The sequence below is a fragment of the Equus quagga genome, chromosome 2 (genome assembly GCF_021613505.1).
Source record: "Equus quagga isolate Etosha38 chromosome 2, UCLA_HA_Equagga_1.0, whole genome shotgun sequence".
NCBI classification, from domain to species: domain Eukaryota; kingdom Metazoa; phylum Chordata; class Mammalia; order Perissodactyla; family Equidae; genus Equus; species Equus quagga.
Window position 1 is genome coordinate 107,181,030 of NC_060268.1, and position 22,722 is coordinate 107,203,751.

At 43.5% G+C, this 22,722-nt stretch overlaps 1 protein-coding gene across 5 annotated transcripts in view; it reads right to left on the minus strand.

Moving 5' to 3' along the window:
- The window catches only part of SIPA1L2 (signal induced proliferation associated 1 like 2), a 210,694-nt gene extending 188,726 nt beyond the window's left edge, over positions 1-21,968 (minus strand). For all 5 annotated transcript variants that reach the window (XM_046652986.1, XM_046652984.1, XM_046652987.1 and 2 more), the window contains exon 1: positions 21,731-21,968. The gene's annotated coding sequence lies outside the window, so the exon portion shown is untranslated. The remainder of the gene's footprint in view (positions 1-21,730) is intronic.
- Positions 21,969-22,722: the final 754 nt, after the last annotated feature.

The following is a 22,722-nucleotide window of genomic DNA, read 5'->3' on the forward strand; positions in this document are numbered from 1 at the left end:
CACACACAATCCACAGTCCACTTTTAAAAGTCTCTCTTTTGTCACCCTACACCTACCTGTCACCTAAACACTCTCGCTTTTAACACCTGTCGAATGGCACTTTGCAAACAAATTGACCTTACTCCACCACAGGGATTCATTACAGCAAGCAGAAGGACACAACACATCCAGGACCCAGGACTCTCCCTTAGCAGAGTTTCAGAACCTTCAGAGGATTCTAGCCGGTCGCTAAGTATAAGGGAAACTCCTCTGCAAGAATCCAAGCCAACTTTCTTCGAATTAACTTTGTTTCTGACTCTCATTATCACTAATGAGAGGAATTTTAATCCTTGAATAAAAACTTGGTTTCCTGAATGTTTTGACTTTAAAAAACTGTTTATTCATTCCAAACTCATCTGGTGTTTAAGGGGCAGTGGTATGCGTTTCCTCTCGAGCGCCCGGCTCTCCCTGCGCTCTCGCATGGGCACACAAGTTCTTCAGCACACACTAGATGCTCAATAATGCATCTGAGGAATGGCAGCTTGGAGTCACTGATCGCCTATGTGCCAGGTACCAGGCAGAGCACTTTTCTAAGCATCATCAGTAATCTCACAACCACCCTCCACAAGAGGCATCACATCCCCATTTAGAGACGTGGAAATCGAGGTGCAATTTGCCCACAAAGGTATAGAGCGCAGAGTCAAACCCTGTGCTACCACAGTCCATGAACTGTGGCAGGTGCTCAAGTGACATGCTGAATAAAAGTGTCTCCAAATCTCATGTTTAGTCCACTAAAACTACACCGACTTGCAAAATGCAATTTAAAAAATTATGATAAAGAATAAGAAAAAAAATACGGGGTTTCTGATTCTCCAGCAATACCCTACACTTCTTGCACACCTCGCACATACTACACTGGCCGGCCCCACGGTTTTCTGATCCCTCAGGCCGTGCTGCATGGGACACAGCCCATTCAGACCACACAGCTGCCTCCGCCATGTGACGCCAACAAGCGCAAAGTAAATTCAAGGACACTAACACTGAATATATTTTAGAGGCATCTTTTGTAACAGCATGAGAATGGACTTCATAATCTATCAATACTTTTCATCTACAATCACTACATTTTGATAGATACTAAAAGCTGACTTCAGAGTTGCTATTCAAACATAATTCTTAAATCACGCTCTCATAAGTCGTGTAGACGAATTCAGAGAAAGACAATTAGCCTTTGACACTGCACTTAATTTAATAAGCCATTTCAGAATTTTAACAGAAGCATTAACAGGCGTGAAAGAAGAATGAACTATTTTTTTCAGACCTTCTAACTTACAAATTAGCTAATTTTTATTTTTAATATAAATGTCAAAAAGCACAGTATCAAAGGGCTAGCAATTATACCACTAAAAAGACATGGATGTTATCTGAGCCAAGGTACCTCTGCTCTCAAAGATACGCAAAGAGCATTCATGGTATTTTTAAACTAAATGCCAAAGTCTCTAACTTAACGCTTACTACCACCTGAAAAAGATGTCCCCATTATCAAGGAATGGGAGCTGTGAGGATTAAACAATGTTTATAAAAGCAAGTCATTCAGTGCCTTACTAATAATTGTTTTAGTAATAGTAAGAAAATTAATTTCCTGAAATTAAATTAAATTAATGCCCTTGAATTATACATATATATTTTTCTATATAAAAATTTAAATGAAAGAAGGTAGTCAAAAGATTAAAAACATATAACACAAACTCTAACATACAAGATCAGCGAATAATTATCAAAGGAGATCTACCTACAAGATACTAAACTTAGATTATAAATGCTTTTATGGTAAAGACCATGTACCAAAAACATATTTATTAGATGGAAAAGGAACCTAATAAGGGGCCAGCCCCGTGGCCGAGTGGTTAAGTCCGCGCTCTCCGCTGCAGGCAGCCCAGTGTTTCATCAGTTCGAATCAGTTCATCAGAATCGAATCGAATAGGCGCAGACATGGCACCGCTCGTTGAGCCACACTGGGGCAGCATCCCACATGCCACAACTACAAGGACCCACAACTAAGAATATACAACTATGTACCGGGGGCTTTGGGGAGGAAAAGGAAAAAAATAATAAAATCTTTAAAAAAAAAAAAGGAACCTAGTAAGTGTTTGCTAATTACTCGCCTTGAAAATTGCTGTTAAATATACTCAAAAGAACAAATCAAGGAAGATTACATGATAAAATAAAATAAATCTAAACTATATTGAATCAGACTAACAGTTTTTAAAGGATACATATAACTGTCATATAATTCAAATATTTTAATATCATGTTTTTTCTATTATAAAATTAACATGCTCGTTTTAGAAAAACTGGAAAACCAATGCAAAAAGAAAATAATTACACATAACACAGCCACAAGTAACAGCCACTGTAGATTTTTTAATGTATCCTGTTCTGTTAATGCATATGCACATTTAATTCTTCTGCAAAATTTGGATCTATTATATATACTGTTTAGCAAGAAAATTTTTTCACTTAATATTCTGTGAACATTTTCCCATGTCATTAAACGCCCTCATAAAACAAGATATCTAATTGATTAGATTACTTGATCATATAGAGAATTATAATTTAATATCTTACTGCCAATACTTTCCCAGTTTCTCACATTATAATTAATAATGCATTGAGCATCCTTATACATAAATCTTTTGGACCAATTGTGATTACTGCATTGGGGTAAATTCCTCCCCCGCAAATCCTCACACAATTATTAACCTTCCACTTTACTAAATAGTGCATGGAGCTTAACCTAGGAGACACGGAGTGCGTGGAGTACAGAGCCTTAAGGAAACCTGTACCACCCGCTTCTCTCCTATCTAGTAACCTTTGACGCAGTGAAGAGCTGCTCTGTTTGAAGTCTCCAGGCATGGGTGCAGGGTTACCTGCCAACATTCCCATCTCCCACCCACCCGCCATCTTTCACCTCGAGGGGATGGACAGAGAATCTTTAGGCCTAGCTTCTCACAAGAGCATGAACATCCAGTGGGGAGTACTGCAGGGACTGACCACCTGCAATAGGTACGAATGACTCTGAAACCTCAGAAAACAAATAAATGGGTTGGAATCCACAGGCCTGTGCCCTGTTTTCAAAGTCATCACTTCCTCCAGCTTCTTAGCACAGCCTCAGACATTCATATGGTCTTCCTCTCATTTAAAAAATTATTTTCTCATTTTCGTGTTACCAGGTGACTCACGTTAATACAGGTTTTCCTGTATGTGCCGCACACTCGTATCTCCATGCAGATATTACAAACACGAACGGTCCGTATGCAGCAGGGGGCTGACCAACACTCCAACTAAGAGAGGCACTGGGGCTGGAAACACCTGCCAAGTGCCAGACAGGCCAACCTGGCCAGAGCGACTCTGATGCTCCATTGCTCCATCTCACATTCACAGCACAAAATAGAACCTCTCTTCTAATGGTTTATATTCCACAGTTTAATCTCGTTTCTCTGAAAGCTAACTCAGGATAAGCACCCGCATTAAACTACCCATAGACCAGTCGGGAAGTTGCTGAACTGGTATGGTGAGCCGTATGACTAATGATCATTAGCAGTATTACAACGGTGCTATTTTATAGTTAGCTGTCCACTGTAACACAAAAGTACACAAAATCCAGAATCAAAAGACAAATGAACTATTTACAAAATAAATTGCTAGAGCTGGCCACCAATGACAGAACAAAGATAAATTTTGAATTACATCTTTGGCCTACTTTTTGGATAAAAGTTTAAAATATATTGGCTATAGTGAACTCGCTGAAAATGCTTTAAAATCTCTTCATCCATTTCCATCTTCTTTCCACCTCCATCTCACGTCGTGAGAGGGGTTCTCTACTGTGCATGTTATTAAAACAAAACACAAAAACTATTTAGATATATATTATCACCTACAAATAGCATGTCATTAATCTGATACTGATTAGATAAATTAATAAGCAAGAAGCTAGCAGGCTCACTCAACACGTTAAAATCCTTAAACACTGATATACATGGTATCTGTTCAAAATTTGCCATTAGCATTTAATATGGGGAAGTGTCCTTTTACTCGTAACTTTGATTATGATTGCAGAACAACAAAAAGTTATGTGTGTAATTGTGACCCATATTAATCTCCTATATGCACAATTTCAGTGAACAAACTGTACACTTCTTTAAATGCTTTTTTAAATGCTTTAAATGCTTTTTTCCTACATTTATTGTGATTACATTTATAGGAATGTAATTGTATGTGTTTAATCATCAAAGTTGGGGCTTGTTTATTTTGTGTATCTTTAGCACTAACAGCACCCATGTCTAGAAGAGAACGAACTCAGGGTTATCGAAGATGTCAGGAAGGAAACATTTTTGCTTATCTTGGTAGTTTTTTTAATGAAATATTTAAGAAATTCTACTGAGAGGTCTTGATAAACAATAAAAAATTTGCAAGCTCCCTAGTATATCTGTCTCTAAGTCTTACACACAAGAGCGCACCTACAATACTGAGGACAACAAACTCTGACACCTGGCCCCCCCCTCGCCTGGCCACTAGCCCAGCTCCGTGTCCAGCCCCCTCAGCATGGAGAGGGCACGCCATTTCAACATCTGTCTCCATGAGTCTGAACTCATTAGAACACCAGGCAGGTGCCTGAGAAAAGCAGAATAAAGTGAATACATAAAGTGAGGTGGAATAAAGGCAAGACAATGTGGGGAGCACCTCTATCCAGGCAGTAACTTCAACTCACGTTTCTAAATGAGTTAAAAAAAGACTCTATATGCGCTAACAATAGGCCCAAAACACAGAGGGCCATCCAAGCTCTCTGATCTTCTACTTAAACTTCAGCTTTTTACCCAGAATGAGTGGTACGGTACGGAGTACTTTTTAGATGAACTTAACAATGTCTCTACTCCAAAAGATATTACTGAAAATATTCATATTTTTATAAGACCCTTCACACTAGCTGTTTTTAAAAAAAAGGTATCCTGATGGTGAAGCTATAGAAGTCCCAGATAAAAAGCAAAGTTTTAGGTGGTCTCTAGCAATCATCCACTTTTATTGTGGAGTCAAGGGGAACAGCTCCAGGTGTTAACAATCTTCTATACCTTCTCCAAAGGTGTCAAGCACGCAACTGTCTCCCAACAATGCTGGGAATTATTTGGAATCTAAACATTCAGAAGAATGCAAGGATTAAAAACTGTGAACGAAAGAGAGATACTACTATAAAGACAAGATTAAAGGGTCAGACTTTTGGAAACCTCCAATTAAGTTATAATTCAAGAACAAAAAAGAGATAATGGCAAAAAAATTCTTGATGTAGGTCAAATGAGTTCATCTGAATTTACGGAGCACAGAGTATGATCTTTTGGGTGCTGTGTGCTTTTTTAATCCACAGAACATAGCCAGCATCTGAGCAACAGGAAGCCAAGATGGTTTTGAAGACAACAATGCAAGGATCGCCCACAGGATTAGAGGCATGGTCCAGCAGGTCTTTATTCAGAGTCCAACGATAACAGAGAACACTTGGTGGGAGGATGCTGTATAAAAACCACTTCTAGGAGGATTATTAGAATATTCGCAATTTCTTTGGCATTTCCTCCCCCGCTTCCCATGAAGATATGACCCCTGAGAAACCCTCCCGCTCTCTAGAAGCATTGCCTTTTTCCTTCATACTATCTGACCAACGAATTAGACTAACTTAATATCACGCAAAATGCAGGCCACGCTCCCTGCAGGGCTGCCGAGATACTTCATGTTAACACGAACGGAGAAAACGATACAGGGTTTTGGCTGATGGAAGAGTGACTTATAAGGGCAAAGGTCAATATAAATGTTGGCCCGTTAATGGAAAGTCAAAGCGCACACATTTTAGAGGCATGTTGACGTGCGGTTTAATCAGACACCGATAAATCACCAGGCCAGGTTTCCTCCCTTACACCTAAGTTTAATATTTCCGTTAAGATAGAGTAGAGATACCGCCCTCAGAATTTATATACACTTCATCTAGCTGATTAATCCACACTGCTCTTTTGTTCACTACAAACAAAAAGATGTAAAAAACTCCCAAACTGCCACAGTGTGAATTGAAAACACAGCATCTGCAGCTGCTTAGCTGCAGCCACTGCCCCAAATCAAGGCTCGAGAAATGCTCCTCTTCTCTCGAAGTTATCCTTAGCAGCTGTGTTCTTACTGCCTGGGAGGTTCCCTGAATCCTTCCATGCTTATTGGCAAAAATTAGCAAACTCAGCATAAGCCATCTGTAATGTATCCGGAGCAGATAGCAGCAATTCAGAGAGACGAATGCCACTTCCAGATTATCAAAACACCAGGATGCTCCCGTAAAAACAAAAACCATTCAGTCTTTCCTTCCTTCAAAAACTCTGAGTCATTTATTTCAACCGGGAGGTTGCCCTCTTCTAATTTGATAGTGGCAAGTGACAAACGCAACCCTATGGCCAACTTTCATTCTTTTGCAGATCTTCATTCAAGGTGGTCACCACTCCAACCGCCAGGAAAGAAGAAAATTTAAATCCAAAGCTGGAAAGAGTCCTTCAGCTTAGAGCACGTGAGCCGAAGTCTTTTCTCTCAAACATCTGTAGGGAAATAAGCTCATATTCACAGCACAATATGGCTGTCACTTATGAGGTGACTCTCTGAAGGAATACTGATGTGCAGTATCACTAGGATTACTCTACACATCCTTGGAAACCCACAGTTTAACTGTGAGAACACAAACCTCAGCCCAGGAATGGTGGCCCTGCTCACCTCCACACCCTTGGCACCCATGGTGCACTGACCTTGTCCCCCTGGAGCCTGGGCAGATTCACAGTCTGCTGGATAGGGTCTCCAAAGCGGCCGCTTCCATCCATCAGACTGTCACTTCAAGAGTCTTTCACGGTGCTGACAAATAGTCTTTCAAAGGTCTTTTGGGTGAAAGCAGTGCACTGTTAGCTCATTAGCGAGGAGGGGAAATCCCACGCCCAATTGCTTCCTTAGGATCTTCCCCGTGACCCTGGCACAGCTCCTCTGAGCGCGGGAGATGCCCCTGGACTCCAGTGGAACTTCCTTCTGAATGGCATGCAACCCAAAGCACCCTGCAGTCATTTGAAAGGTTTCTGCTCCGAGAAACCTTCTGCTCCCGAATAAATGATTCCCATTATTCCATTCATCAAGTGTCTCTTAAGCCTTCTATTATGGGTCTGAATTTTAAACAGGGGACTAGGTCCTTTATCACATCCCCTAATCCATGTCCCACTAACATTTCTTTCAAAGTTACAGAATCTGTCTGCCATCTCATTATTCTAAGACTTTACTCTCCCTTCCTCCACCCAGAACTAAACCACTTTAAGGAGAAGACAGCATTGCCTCCAATTAAAAAAAAAAATCTGGGGCCGGCTCCGTGGCCGAGTGGTTAAGTTCGTGAGCTCCGCTGCGGCGGCCCAGGGTTCAGATCCTGGGCGCGGACATGGCACCGCTCGTCAGGCCACGTTGAGGTGGCATCCCACATCCCACAACTAGAAGGACCTGCAACTAAGATATACAACTATGCACAGGGGGAGTTTGGGGAGATAAAGCAGAAAAACAAAAAATCTGCTGAGAGAAACATTATTAGAAGACCTCCTGTATTTCCAGAATGAAAGAGCCATAAGAGCATCACCCCTAGCTGCCTACTCACCTCCATAACCTGAGTCCGTCTCTAGAACTGTGCCTGGCAGAACAGAGCATGCTCCAAGTATCTGAGGAATGGGTACACCTGAGCACCCAGTATATAAGAGGCAATGCCAATTCCACAGCACCAAAACAGAGGCACAGCGATGGTCAGCTACACAATTCCCTGGCACCCTCTGAAGTTAGGTGTGGTCGGGTCATTAAGTTCTCCAGACGAATGAGAGCAGAAGTGATGTGGACCCATTCTGGGGTCTTTAGATGACCCCCTCCTGGGTGCTCCTTCCCTTCTCAGCCAGCCTGAGGGCAGACAGACATGCCCAGTGGGCTTCCACCACACAGTGAGGCCAGGGCCCTGTGGTGGAGAAACAAGATGGAAGGAACCTGGGTCCACGAGTGTCAGGTGGAGGAGAGCAGCCCACCCACCCAGACCTCAGGCTGTTGCACAAGAAAGCAGTCAGCTTCTCTCTTGCCTGGACAGTGCATTTCAGAGTCTCTTTAAGCAGGCACAGCTACCCTCACCAACAGAGCCCTAAAGAAAAGTCTTCAGGGGCCAGCCCCATGGCCGAGTGGTTAAGTTCATGCGTTCACCTTCGGCGGCCCAGGGTTTGACTGGCTCGGATCCTGGGCACGGACCTAGGACTGCTCATCAAGCCATGTTGAGGCCGTATCCCACATACTAGAACTAGAAGGACCTCCAACTAGAATATACAACTACATATTGGGGGGCTTTGGGGAGAATAATAACAATAATAAAAAAAATCTTCACGTGCTAACAGCACACCATATATACAAAAAAACTATTAAACTACTGCTGCTGATGAAAACTTAGTTTTGTGCATGGCTGGAGAGGTTTAGCAAGTCAGAACTTCAACAATAGTGGGCACCGCAAAAGAGGCAGTCAAGTAAGTCTAGAATTTTATTTTTAAGTCAACTAGGATCTTATTTTGCTAGCCAATATCTCCTCAGCACAGGTGATTTGAAAAATCTACTTTTTTAGGTTTACGTGGTTAAGTGTCACTCCACATAGTGTCAGAAAACTGAAGTCAGGAAATTTTAGCGTTAATAATTATTGTATTTGAACTAAAAGTTATTCCTCAGAGATGCCTTATAAAATCTCCTTTATTTCAAACTTCTTTTAGAAGTTAACCACAAAGGTAGGAATAGGCTTTGCAAAAATAAATAGATGCATTTTCCTTTACCTAAAGTTTTCCAAGTAGCACACACAAATAAACGGATAATGTGTCAGGATCCATGTCTTCAGAAGCAAGAGAGCTCGGCTGAGTGCGTGGGACTGGCCTGCCCCTGCCCCAAGCAAGTGTTAGCAAACTAACAAAAGCAGCCCCTGGTCTTCAGAAAATACGGGTGGGATATAAGAAGAGACCAAGCAGAATATGTCCAAATCAGATATGAAAACCCCATCCCTGTTGGGAAAGGGAAAGATGAGACTTAAGAAAAATACACAAATATCTAACAGAAGTTGCTCCTACAATCACTTGGCAATAATCTTTGAAAACGGCACAAGACTAAGGTGAAAGCAAAGCCAGCGTGACAAGTACTGATGTGTGCTACTTATTTTGAAAGGCATCCAAAAAGAAGATGGACAGATGGATAGTCAGAGATGAATAGATACGTATAAAGCAAATATAGCAAAATGTCAACACTTTGCAGAATCCAGGTGGTGGGTATATGGGTGTCTACTATATTACAGAATTCTTTCAATTTATCTGCATGTTTGAGAGTGTGCACAATAAACAGATGAGGGAAAGTATTTGGTGATTATGTTGAGATCTCTTGTTCTGGAATTTAAAGGCAAATGTAAATCTTATGCAGCAGTTACTACTACTTCACGGGACACAAAAATGAGAGTGAAGAGACGCAACAGTGCATCACAGCAACTTCACACACACCCCGAGAGGCCTGTGTGGTGGACGAGGCGCTCAGCGAGGCCAGCTCTCACGGTCCACAGCCACGCTTCCCAATGCTGCCTCAGCCTAGAACTTCGATTACTGGGAATCATTTTAAGATAAATCACTTTGGCAAATCAATTACCAAAAGTTACAAATTCCTAATGTAAAGTCTTCAAACATGTGATCTTGAATTGTAAATATAATACTGTATGTGTAGTCTCCAGACCAGCAACTAAAGCAGTGATTTTATACCAAAGCATTGGGCCAAATGTACAAATGCCCATTTATAACACAAATAAGTCCTGGGGACGTAATGTACAGCATGGCGACTATAGTTAACAATATTATACTGTGTATTTGAAAGTTTCTCAGAGAGTAGATCTTAAAAGCTCTGATCATAAGAGAAAAATAAAAATTTGTAACCATGTGAGGTGATGGATGCTAACTAGGCTTACTGTGGTGATCGTTTCACAGTGTATACAAATATCGAATCACTACGTTGTACACCTGAAACTAATATAATGTTATATATCAATTTTTAAAAAATCGTTTACTGTCGGCCCTCCATATCCGCGAGTTCCGCATACGTATATTCAACCAACTGCGGATCAAAAGGCCTACAAAGGCTGTGTCTGTACTGAACACGTACAGACTTTTTTCTTGTCATTATTCCCTAAACAATACAGTATAGCAACTATTTACACAGCATGTACACTGCATTAGGTATTATAAGTCATCTAGAGATGATTTAAAGTACACGGGAGGATGTGTGTAGGTTACATGCAAACACTACACCATTTTATATAAGGGACTTGAGCATCCTGGAATCTTGGTACCTGTGAGGGGTCCTGGAACCAACCCCCCATGAGCAACCAAGGGACAACTGTACTTCCTATCTCTGATGAGTCCAAAATATTTTCTTCTTTAGGTTTATGGACACACTCTATAACCTTTAGCAAATTACTCTGAGGAAAATAATCGGATGGACTATCTCACATGATAGACAAGTTAATCACCACCTCAAAACTACCATCCATCAATTCTCCTTGATGTCGAGCTTTTGTTAATAAAATCCATTTTGGGGGTTGCAAAACCTAAACCAGGCAAAAGAGATGAGTTTGGTCTTAGGCAGAGTGAGTTGATGGAGACAGTCGTACAAGAGCCCCTCAACAAAACTCAAATTGTAACCATTTTCCAGGAGTCAGCCCAGTGGCACAGCGGTTAAATGCGCACTTCTGCTTCGGTTGCCCAGGGTTCGCTGGTTCGGATCCCAGCTGCGGACACGGCACCGCTTGACAAGCCATGCTGTGGTAGGCGTCCCACATGTAAAACAGAGGAAGACGGGCATGGATGTTAGCTCAGGGCCAGTCTTCCTCAGCAAAAAAAGGGGGACTGGCAGCAGATAGCTCAGGGCTAATCTTCTTCTTAAAAAAAAAATTGTAACCATTTTCCAAAGCCTGATGGGTCCTACATTTTCCCCAAATCTTTTCCTGACTATGCACTATTGATGTGGATCAAGGCTGTCCCAGGTAGAGAAGCCCAAGGTGTCCTGGCCTACATGCCGATCTATATGACCCAATGGATTTTAGGTGTGGATCAGGGCTGCCCCAGGGAGAGAAGCCCAGGACATCCTGGCCTATGTGCCAATCTATATGACCCAATACATAGCTAAAGTTATATGACCACACAATAACCAGATCCCACCTGCACTGATACCAATTAACTTTTTACGTCATCTTTCCTTTGTCTAGTAAAAATAAGTCACGTACCCACACCTTATAAATTTAGCCCTAACCCTCAACACATTGCAGCTCTTCACTGCCCGCGGCTCCTGTCGCCATGCTATTCTCTGAATAAAGGAGCACTACTGCCAGACCTTGAGAGTCCAAGAAATCTTTCTTTCGACTCCTTGACTCACCGAACCCGCATCACTCTCAGCCACACTCTCCACAAACCACAGAGTCTTTCATTTCAGAGAAGCTGTAGGGCCCATCTACCCTAGGGTCTTCTTTACCCAGGAGTCTCATCCTAATACACCTGACACACGGCCATCAGCGAGCCCAGACACTTACAGGTGATGGGTAATTAGTTCATCACCTACTAAGGCAGCCCATTCTACGCAACAATAGAGAGAAGATAGACAGCCTACTGGTTAAACCATTCTCTTATATTTACGAACCAACAACACAAGGACGTTTGATTCAAGGATAACCTGAGGTCCCTTTGAGGCCTGAAACGCTAGGAGTTGCTTAACGTGCTAACTGTGCCCGACACCTACCTGGGGCAGAGGACGCCACTGAAATGACAAGTCCCTGCCCTCAAGGGTCTCACACCCTAGGGCACCCCGGCTACCTTGGAAATCTTCTAATGCCAGACTTTAAAGAGACCTCAAGACTGTGTGGCCTCAACAACCACATTTTAAAATTGGATTATACTCACTGCCCAGGAAGTTGTTAGACATCGCCGCCAAACAACCCCTCATCCCACTGCCATCTTCTGCAACAGAAAGAAATTCTACCTTGCTCTTCCCTAGGATGCTCCAAATTATTTTGAAAAAAAAAAAAACCTCTCATCTTTCTCCTTAGTTTTACCTTTTCCAGAAAAGTAAAAGGTAAAAGTTCCGTTTTAAACCAGCTAACGCTTGCACGGAGGGCAAGGAAAACAAGTGAATGTTGTCATTCTGCTGCTCCATGAAGGCGGGAGCCTCCATTTACACTTCTCTCCCTCCTCCTCAACACCTCCCACTGAGCTGCAGCAAGGGAAGTCTGTATGGGACAAGGATTTGTGGACAGAATGACAAAGAAAATAGTAGGATGAAAGTCAGTGTCTCCTGACACCCTCGATGGCCTTGCTCCTCACTCCTTCCACAGATCCTGTGCCAACTCCACATCCCAGCCGCTCTACAGCTCTCGTTTCAGAAAGAACTGTGAGTTACGATGCCAGGCTAAGAGGATGGATTTAGAAAGCTCCACAGAACCAGACGCACAGAGACAGCAGCCATCAGACATCACCCAGATTTAACCGCCCTAAAATTAGCAGTTGGAGCAAAGTAGTTACTGCAATGATTGCGTCAGAGCTCTTCCGACTGGCTAACTGCCAGTTTTAAACAAACTGTCCTGCTTTCTCTACCAGGGAAACAATATTTGGGAAAAGAGCCAGCTAAGCATTTCAATGAATGTTCCAATTCTAGCTTCACCATTAATGTTTTATAATTCAACGACAAGGTGAACAAAGTCTGTAAAGGCTACTTTGCAAGGGGGTTATTTTCTTCGTTGTAAGCACTTATTCTTTGGGTGAGTAAAGTACCGTGGCTGAATGCTTTTAAATATTTAAATGCCTGAAATTTATTTAGGGATTCACATTCAACTGGCTTAAACAAAGACTATGCAAATCTAGCAAAGCATAAATGCAAAACAAAAATTGTTTTCCTCTTAGACTTCTTTTAATCTTGGCAAAGACTCAGGAGCTAAAGAAATGATCTCTGCATGATCACAGAAGATCCCACTCACTTCCCAACAAAGAATAGATAACTTGACTCAATCAGCAGAACTCCTACCTCATCGCAATTTACCAAATTTCTAATTAATAACAGACGATCCACTGGCTGATACAACGGGGCAGTTTTCAGACTAGAACAATAAACTCTTTAGCCCTAGCCTGGCCACCATTTCCCCCGCTCACGGACAGTCAGTCGGATGATCAGCCATGCTCATAAGCATATACCTTCTTTACTCCCTTCCTTTTTCCCTCCTCTCCTTTCATTCATTCCTTGGATGGTTTATCAAGACCACTCACACCTCACAGGCTGCTGTGGAACAGAGGAAAGAGCCCTATAGTTGGAGCAAAGACATCGGCGTTTAAACTCTAAGAACTAAGATTCAGAAAACCATGTGTTTTCTCATGGAACCTTAGTTTTCGCAGCACTAAAAAGGAATAACGCCATCAGCATTATGAGGGTCTTGTTAAGTATGTGAGAGAACATAAATGAAAGTTCAAGCACAATAGCTGTTTTTAAATTTACCTTCAGGAGTATCTCTCCCCAATTCTTTCTTCAGTGCCTAACTCAAAAACATTAGCCTCCCTCACTCTTATCATTATTTAAAACTGTTTAAATAGGAAGACAGATCCATTATTCCAAGCAAATGACTTACAGGGACCCTCAAATAAACAAAATCGGTTGGTAAATTAGGTAATTTTACTGTTATTTAATCTCTCAGCCTTGCCTACAGCTCTCATCATAGCATACTTTAACACACAAATTTACACAAATAAGAGTTAGAATGATAGCCCCCTAAATTCATGTAATACGGGAATTAGTGCTACATCAAGATATGAAAAGACTTCTACCTGTAAAATTTAAACTGTGCTTACTGAGCACCTTCTATATTTAAGGCATAAATAATATTCAAATGTACGTTGTAATGCTCAAAAGTACTAAATCAACCAAAGGTACACTATGTACTACTGATGGGCTTTTAGGCTCATTATTTCCTGTAGAAATTATCACAGCTAATGGATTGAGAGATAAAAGACTACAGGTAAAGTTGCACAAGCCAGAAATCATTAATTTTCAGTTATCTTTATTAAGGAGCCCAGACCAGGGCTTAAAGTGAACTGCAGCCCACTCTGACTCAAACAGGGCTATGCCCTTGTCAACTGGGGCCAGGCTCTGAAACCTGGGAAAGCTGTACGCCACACTCTCTCAGGAAGGAAGGACACCCCCAGGTGCCCAGACTCCCCAGAACCACACCCCTCTCCGGGGCCTATAAAGGTACTGATGTCACAGCTGAAACTCTGCTATCACCGTCTTCAGAAACCACTTCTCCATTTTCACCAGTTCGCTTTCAGAGTTCTATCACAGGTCATGTCAAATGACCCGGCAAAGATATAAATGAGGTAGAAAAGGTTGTCTAGATAAATCATTTACAAGAGAAATAATCAGAACTTTAAGGCAACACTACTTAGTTAAACAAAAGCCAAGATACACAGTTCTTTCATGTTTAAACCCATGAGTCTCAATCATTCCTTTAGCAAATATTTGTTGGCTAAGTACCTATTATGTGGCAAAAACCATGGAAGTGCAGGGAATATGGGGGTAAACCGGAAAGGCCCCTGCCCATATGGCACTCATGTTCTACTGAGGTGAGACAGAGATAAACACACAAAAATTACAATACAATGCCAGGCAATGGTAAGTGCTGTAGATTAAAATCAAGCCAAATCCGGAGGAGAGAGTGTAAGCAGGGTGCGGAGGGTGGTGCTAGTTTAGCTGGTAGCTGCCATGGATACTTCAGCTGGCCGTTCCTTCTCATCCTTCATTCCCAGCCCACATGCTCTCTCGAGAGACTGGGATGCTCAGCTCCCTCACACCAGGGGTGGTTGCGTGCTCCACTTCTGGCCAATAGCACACAGGCACAACTATACCATTAATCTGCTCTTTCAAAGCTGTTCTTCCTCTTTAGAGGTTTCTGGATGAGCAAGTGATTAGTTCTATCCTTCTGTCCTGATCCTGGGTCTGGCGTCGGCCCTATGTGATTGTAGGACGCTTCCTGAACAGCTGAGTTCAACCAGAAACTTTCCAAGGAGAACAGTATCCCCCTTTACATTATTTCCCCTCCAGAAAAAGAAACTGAAATCTCAAACCAAGCAACTAACAAGCAATTCTAGAAAAAATTAGGCCAAAGTAAAAAAAAGTCCTCAGGAAAAAAAAACAAACACAGTAAATAAGGGGCCATTAAGGATAGAGTCTGTCTTAAGCTTCTCTCACAAGACCCCACAGACTCCCCCACCCCAGAAATTCCTTCCAAACAGTCATGAACTCTAACTAGAGAGGGTGGTAGAGCAGGGGTTTCCAGACGGGGCCACCCATTTCTAAGGGTAACAAGAGAGCCCCTGGGGTGCAAAAGAAAATCCTCCCACTTCCATGTATTTTTAACATACAGACGTTTGGATAGGTGATTTTGTATACAGGAGATGCACATTGGAAAAAGTTTAAACTGTACTAAATAAAGAATTATTCTTTGGATTAAGGCATTAAACACTCAAAACAACAGCATTTCTTCTTTATGAAGAATCAAAGTATAATTCCTAAAATTACTTACTAGAAATTTCAATACAAAGAGGACCATATTCCAGACCTATTCCTGAACTATATGAATATCCACTGTTCAACGGGAAACCAAATGCATTATCAAAACACCCCTAGAAGACAGTGAAAATAATCATCATGCTGACTACACAGGCTACTGTGCCCTAAGCATGAGTCAGATTTTTTTTTAAAGTCTACACAATAGTTCATCTCAATATACATAATTTTTTATTCACCCAAGAGTTCCTACTTTCCAGAGAAATGATTTTTAACATTGGCTCTGCGAAATGAGTAAGAAAAAACTAAACTAAATCGGAGTTGAGAAGGCCTGTAGGGGGTGCTCTCAGGCCCTATCATACATCATCAATTACTCCAACAGGAAGAAACGCAGCTTGCATCTCTGGCAGGAAGTGCAACTCCTGTACTACTGAAAGATGTCTCTCCAGGCTGGCATCAGCCCAGCCAATGAGAAACACCCCAGCTCAGCCAATGAGAAGCTGTGGCCACGCTGAACTGTTACTTTCCTCCAAAGAACTTTGGTTTAGAACAGCTCCTCCTTACTCTCCCTTTTGCTCTATAAAAGCAAGCCCCTTCCTTTGTCTCTTGGAATTTGTCTATGGTTCACCATAGTACGCACATCCTGAATTACACCTCTTTTGGCTATTTCCTCATAAAGTCATTTTTAGCGTAAAATAACTGGCAAATCTTTTTAAGTTGACACTCTTTACCTAGGGTTTGTTTTGTTTTGTTTTGTTTTGTTACTTAAGCATAACTGAACACAATTAAATAGCCTACTCTGGACTACTCTGATTTCTTGAACAGCTCAACTAACTGAGCACTCCTTCCAGCAGATCTGGCAAATATGCAAAAGTGAAAATACGGAACAATCTAACTGGCAGAGCTCAAGAGGCCCCTTCTGGCTTAACGTTTCTTTGTAAAATAGTAAGAGTATCAACTAATTAAAACACTGGGAAAATGAGAAAAGATCATGGTTATCTTCCCCCACTATCTGAGAGTAACTCAAAAGAAAATAGTATCAGACTGCAAAATAAGTTTCAGAAAGTCCAAGCACATTCTAGTTTTTTCACAATCTTTTCAGTGCCTAAGACCTTCAGAGGTCACAGGTCACAGTGTGGCCCTACTTTCCCAATCATGCAGTCATTAAACAAATATTTCCTCCTCACCAACAATGCAGAGCAGGGTTCCAGTTAATAAGACACACTCAAAATGAACTCATTTCTTTCTTAGAATAACTCAGCCAGTTGAACCAGCAAAGGAGGTTTGACAAGCTCTTTCAGAATATATGTCTGGAAAAGGCAGAAAGATATGGGCTAGTTATAAAAAATTAAGCACATTAGTACTTAACTGTAACCAAGAGAGTGTGACTCCTTGAAAAGCTAGAAGGAAGCTTCTAGAGACAGGATTCGTGGTTCAGCCACGTTAACAATTTCATCAGAGACTTAGATAAAGATATAAAAGACAGTCTGACCCGGCGTGCAGGCAAGATTTCTTTGGGAAGTTAGGAAATGGTGCTAAATAACTGAATCAAATTCCAAAAAGTCCCAAGGGAAGAACCAGCCAAAAGAAAGCAAGACGAAGCCCGATCGATGTTAGGTCTTGAAATGACACTTGTATGGGGGGGAAGATGTGGCTTAACAGCAGCCTGTGATTAGCGACTTAGGGGTTTTAAGGAAGCTCACTGGGTCTGAGTAGCGGGGCCACCAGAAAGGTGAATGCAACCCTGGACTACAGCAGCGCAAGCAGGCCATGCCAGCCAAAGGCAGGGCCCCCGACTCTCAACACAGGCCAACCCACAGGAGAAGACTTCGGTTCTGCGCCCACCCCTGACAGGTATTGTTGAGTGAGTAACTGAAATACCTCTATAGAAGGATCTGGTCTACAGGCTACAAAGAGAGTAGAACTCAAATAAATAGGTAGAATTAGATTTCAATTCTATAGGTAAAAAACAGCTTCTAGCAGTCAAAATCATCAAAAAAGGTAGAGCTTTCTACCTCTTCCTGGCAATGTTCCAGTATTGCTGGAAGACCATGCGCAATATATAAAGGGATCCAAGCATCAGAGAAGGGTTAATTGGGCTGCTCCGTGATTTCCAAACCTTGGTCCTTAGTGAAGTTGTCACTGGTCTGTGCAAAAGAAAGAAGTATCTGTGTATTGGTGGGTATATACGCATGCATGGAATAATTTTAACAAATGACTTCTCTGGATGGGAAGAACTTTGGTCTGTCTCACAGCAGGCATTTTATTCCCTTTTTTCAGCATATATCTTGATACCATTTTTCATCAGTGTATCTTCATGAAATGCATTGATCATAGATGGTAATTTCTGCTGTTAATTTTCACTATATTTATGTAGCAACATCAACTACTGACAAATCTGACAATTCCTACAATTTGCTTTAGCTTTTGTTTTTTAGTTTTACAGTTGGATGAAAACAAAAAGTTTAAAAGCTACATGAAGGGACAACCATAAGGCCCTTTGTGGTACAGAGATGCTATGACTAGACTCAACTCACTGCATCTTTTCTTCTTTCCTATCTCCCAACTTGGCTATACAATGTTGTACAGGATGGAAAAAGGTATCAAGGAATTGGGTTATACTAAATATGAACTCTACTAAAACAGAACTTCTACTATGGCTCAGCTCTGGCTCTGTTCGACCACTCTTTGGAACCAAAGTTTACGAATCAAATTCAGAAAGGATCAAAATAATTTATCTTTGAAGTTATGAGGCCTTGAAATTCCTATCACACTGTTATCCTTCCTTTAAAAGAGGTCACAGCTAAATGTGATTGGAAAAGAAAGGCAATTTCTGAATCATTGATTTCCAGGTAAACCAAGAAAGCTATAACTCTCAGGAACATTCACATACACACTTACAATAAGCCGAAAAAAGAAAAGATACAATCGCGAAAAAATACAAATGATCCCAGCCAGTCAGTCACTTTTATCACTCTAATACATTTATTTTAAATGTTAAAGAAACCTAAAATTCTGGTGCTGAAAGAGATCATGGAAATACTTTATCCGAGTCCTTGCGACAGGCAGAAGTGGGAAACTAGAGGTTCCACACCTGGGGCCCAATGCTCCTTCTGGTCTATCACCCCACAGGGGAATTAGGTGCATTAATAAAAGTAGACAATCTGGAACATGGTCCCCCCTATTCTTTAGGACTGTACTTCATATTTCACTCAAGTTCAAAACAAGAAAAAAAAAAAACCAAAAACTTTGCTGTGCTTTTCAGCGAACAGTAACAGTCTAAATTTTCTTCAAATCTAGTACATCTTTGAAAGGATTTGTAATCCTAAACCACAAGGAGATCCTAAGTTCAAAGGCTCCTTGTCTTCCTCAAGCTCCAAAAAAACTTGCCTTTACCAATTATGGCTGGGGAGTCAGGGGGCGAGATCCACAGACACACACAGTTCTTTGCAAAGTATGCAGTAAACACAACCCCTTTTAAACTAGTTTTGATGACCAAACACATTTCAACCAGTTTCAATTACCAGACAAGGGCCCTTTCAAGGTAGCTCACTAGTATTTCTTCACTTTCAAGAATTGATAGTCTTACAGAATGAATAACCCACTACTTCTTTTGTGTCGGGTAAAAAGATCCCCGAGGCAGACAGGTGTTTACTAAGCTCAGGTAGCAAGGAACCCTTGAAAATACCATTCCAGTCTCGAGAAAGAAAAAATAAAACTTACAAACCCATATTACACAGCTTTAACTACAATAAGCATCATAAAAGTGAAATCATGATGCTCTGATCATTCCCCTCGTAACTTCCATAAAATTAAAGCTCTTTGAGAAAGGTTAAGATTTAAAAACATAAAAAGCATTTGATAACAAATAGACACTTAAACCAGCCAGGGAAAATCTATAGCCCATACTCCAGAGCCACAAGCTCCACCTCCATACCTGCAAATTCATCCCCGGCTTTATTTTCCGGACCAAATGCTCATAGTGTTTCTTATCCAAGTTCATTTCACCCCATCTATAGGTAGCATGCGGGTACTGATAAAAGCTGTTTCTGATTTCACTTCATTTCCTTCTTCCCAGATGTTTGCTAGAGAGTTTTTTTCCCTTCAGCTATTTATGAATACACTCTAATTTAGAACAAACAAATTCAACATGTCATATTTTAAGCTCGGCAAGACACACAATAAATGACAGCTATAAAGATAATTTCAAGATATTTCTCCTGCTTATAAATAAGTCTGCCTACCTAGGCAAGATTTGGACAGGTGGCCATCGTCTTGCTTTAGAAAAAAACTACTTAAAACACATAACAGAACTTGCGGCTGCTGCAATGGCCAAATACAGCCTATTGGACTTCTCATAAAAGGAGTTGTATTTAGAAAGGAAAGACCAAATATCCACTGGGGAGAAAGAAAGAAAGATGCCCCTAACACAATCCTCAGTATGAATCACGCATATATACCTCAACTATATCTCTTCCCCAAATGCATCAATGGAATCTTCAGGAAGAATCAATGCTATCTATATTCAAAACTCAAGAAAGATTGCACTTTCCCATGACTAACATTCTTTTACATCTCTCTGAATCAAGCAGTGAACTAAGTCATCAGTAAACATCACAGGCGGAAATGTTGTCTAAGCAGAATTACACATCTCACCACAGAACAGTGAATTCCTCAAATAAGTCAAAACATGAAACAGACATCCTTAAATTTGTGACTAAAAACTGTAACCAAGCTGTTTCTTGAAATTCATCTTCAGAAATGCCAGAAATAGCAGGCCACCTTTGGATATCTGCATACATATTGGTTTTATAGGGAAGTAACGTATTTCAAAGAAGGCAACAGTTTTGGAGATTTCTTTCTCTCCCATTACTAATGGGAAAACTGGAAAAATTACAACCTGGATTGCAGACAGGCACCTCAAAAGCGCAGTTCACTAAATGCCTGTCATAAGAAAGCCATCTAGTGTTAACATTTAGAAATGAAAACTGCAGACAAAAGAGGCAAAGAAAAGAAAAACCTGAGTGACTATTTTGAACTTACTGAGCAAACCTATGAGAATCATCAAGATTCTTTGTTGAAAAAAAAGAAAGGCCATCCTCATGAAAAGCAAGTCTAAACCTAAGCAAAATCAAAAAGGTCTACAATTTTACGTTGACCAAAATCACGTTGTGGTGACCAGGCTTCCGTGACCAGTGCACTTGATTTTTCCAGTACTCACGCTGGAGTCATCTTGGGCTGAATTAATTTAACTGAAGCAAGTTAATGATGACAAATATCTCCCAGAGGGGTAAAGCCAACTTGTTTTCTCTTCCCGAGAAGCATCGGCTCTCGCTCGTAGAGGATGAACTGAAATTGATTCTTTTGGTTTGCGGCACGGATGAAAATTAACCAGGAGGTGCTCGTGGGGCTGTTTCCAGGATATGGTCAAACTAGCCTTAATAACATGGGAGGGACCCCGAACAAGACCTGGAGCAGAGGAGGGAGCGCCATACAGAGCCTGGGGAAGCGGGAGAGCCGTCGGGACTCCGAAGAAAGGTCCAGCCGAGTTGGCAGGGCGCTCGCAGGCTGCTCGGGATCCCACAAAGAGGGAGCCGGCGCCGGCGGGGGCGCGCTCGTGGCGCACACCTTCCAGGGGAACCAACCCCGCAGCAAGTTCAGCAAGTATCCCCGCCTGGCGCACGGGGGCACCGCGTCAGGCACCCTTTCATCTTTTCTCTTGGGTTAGTCACCGAGGAGTTGCAGAGCACCCAGGGGAGGTCCTCATTAGTGCTCGTGTCACCAGGAAGGGAATAACCTTTCAGCCGATCGATAACTTTGAGAGGACGAGCGGCGGCTGCTCCTCTTCCACTGGGGGCTCGGGAGCACCGGCGCAGCTGCGAGCCAGACCCCCGCCCCGCCGCCCCAGGCGCCGCGCTCCGGAGCGCCCGCCGACAGCCCCCCGAGGCGCCCCGAAGGGCAGCGCCTTGACCTCGGGACGGTCCCCTCGGAGGCCGTCCCCAGACACCACCCGAAGGCTCCAGGGCGGACTCCGCCTCGCTCCCCGTCCGCTCGCCCCGACACGCACCTCTGAAACGCAGTCCGCCGGGACCGGCTACAGCTCGCGAGCGCGTGCTGGCGCGTCCCGGGGCCGCCGCCTCGCCGCCCGCCGCTGCCCGGCGCTGCCCATCGGCCCGGACTCTGCCCGCGCCGGGCTCCGGCGGAGGCGGCCCGGACCCGCCGGCTGCGGCTGGAGCTGTCGGCCTGCGCTCAGGCGGGCGGCCGGGCGGCCGGGGCGGGGGCGCGGCGCTGCTCCTCCTCCTCCGTCCTCCTCCTCCCGCTCCGCCGGCTCCTCCCGGGCTCCGGGTCTGCCGCGCCGGCTAGCGACACAGCCGCCCGCCCGCCCGGCGGCGCCGCCCCCCGCCCTCCGCGGCCTCCCATTGGCCGCCGCCTGCAGGCCCCCTCGGCCCCGCCCCGCGATTGGGCGCGGGCGCCGTCCGTCCCGCCGCCCCGCGGGGCTCCCGGCGCAGCCGGTGCGCGGTTCCCAGGCCCCGCGGCGCGCGGGAGCGGCGAGTCCTAGAGGGCTGCGGGGCGGGGCGCGTGGCGCCAGGTGACCTCGCGGGAGGTGCAGCCCACCTGCTTCCGCAGTCCGGGAAAGCCGTCGCTGTCCTCCCCGGGACCCGTTTTCGGCCGTCTGGCAGGAATAAGTTAAAACCCCGAATCTGGCTCAGAGCAACCCCCTGCGCAGTCGCGACCCCGCCCGGCCCTCCACGCTCCAGAGCTGGGAGAGACGCGCCTCCCCGGCGCTCGGGTCCCAGCGCCGCGAGAGCCTGAGTGTCGCCGGCCGGCGACACAGACAGCCGCGGGCGCTGTGCGGGCACCTGCTCCAGTACGCCGCAGGATGGCCGCGGCTGGCGATCGCCCCGACTACCGCCTCGCTGTTCCCGGGAAGACTGCAGGAGGGGCGAGCCCCTACTGTGTGCCGGCCCGGGAGGATCTATGGACCATCGAGGGGGTTCCTCTAGTTTGTGAGGACCCCTGGAGAGCATCCTTGGACTGCCGAGGCGGTGCCCTTGCACC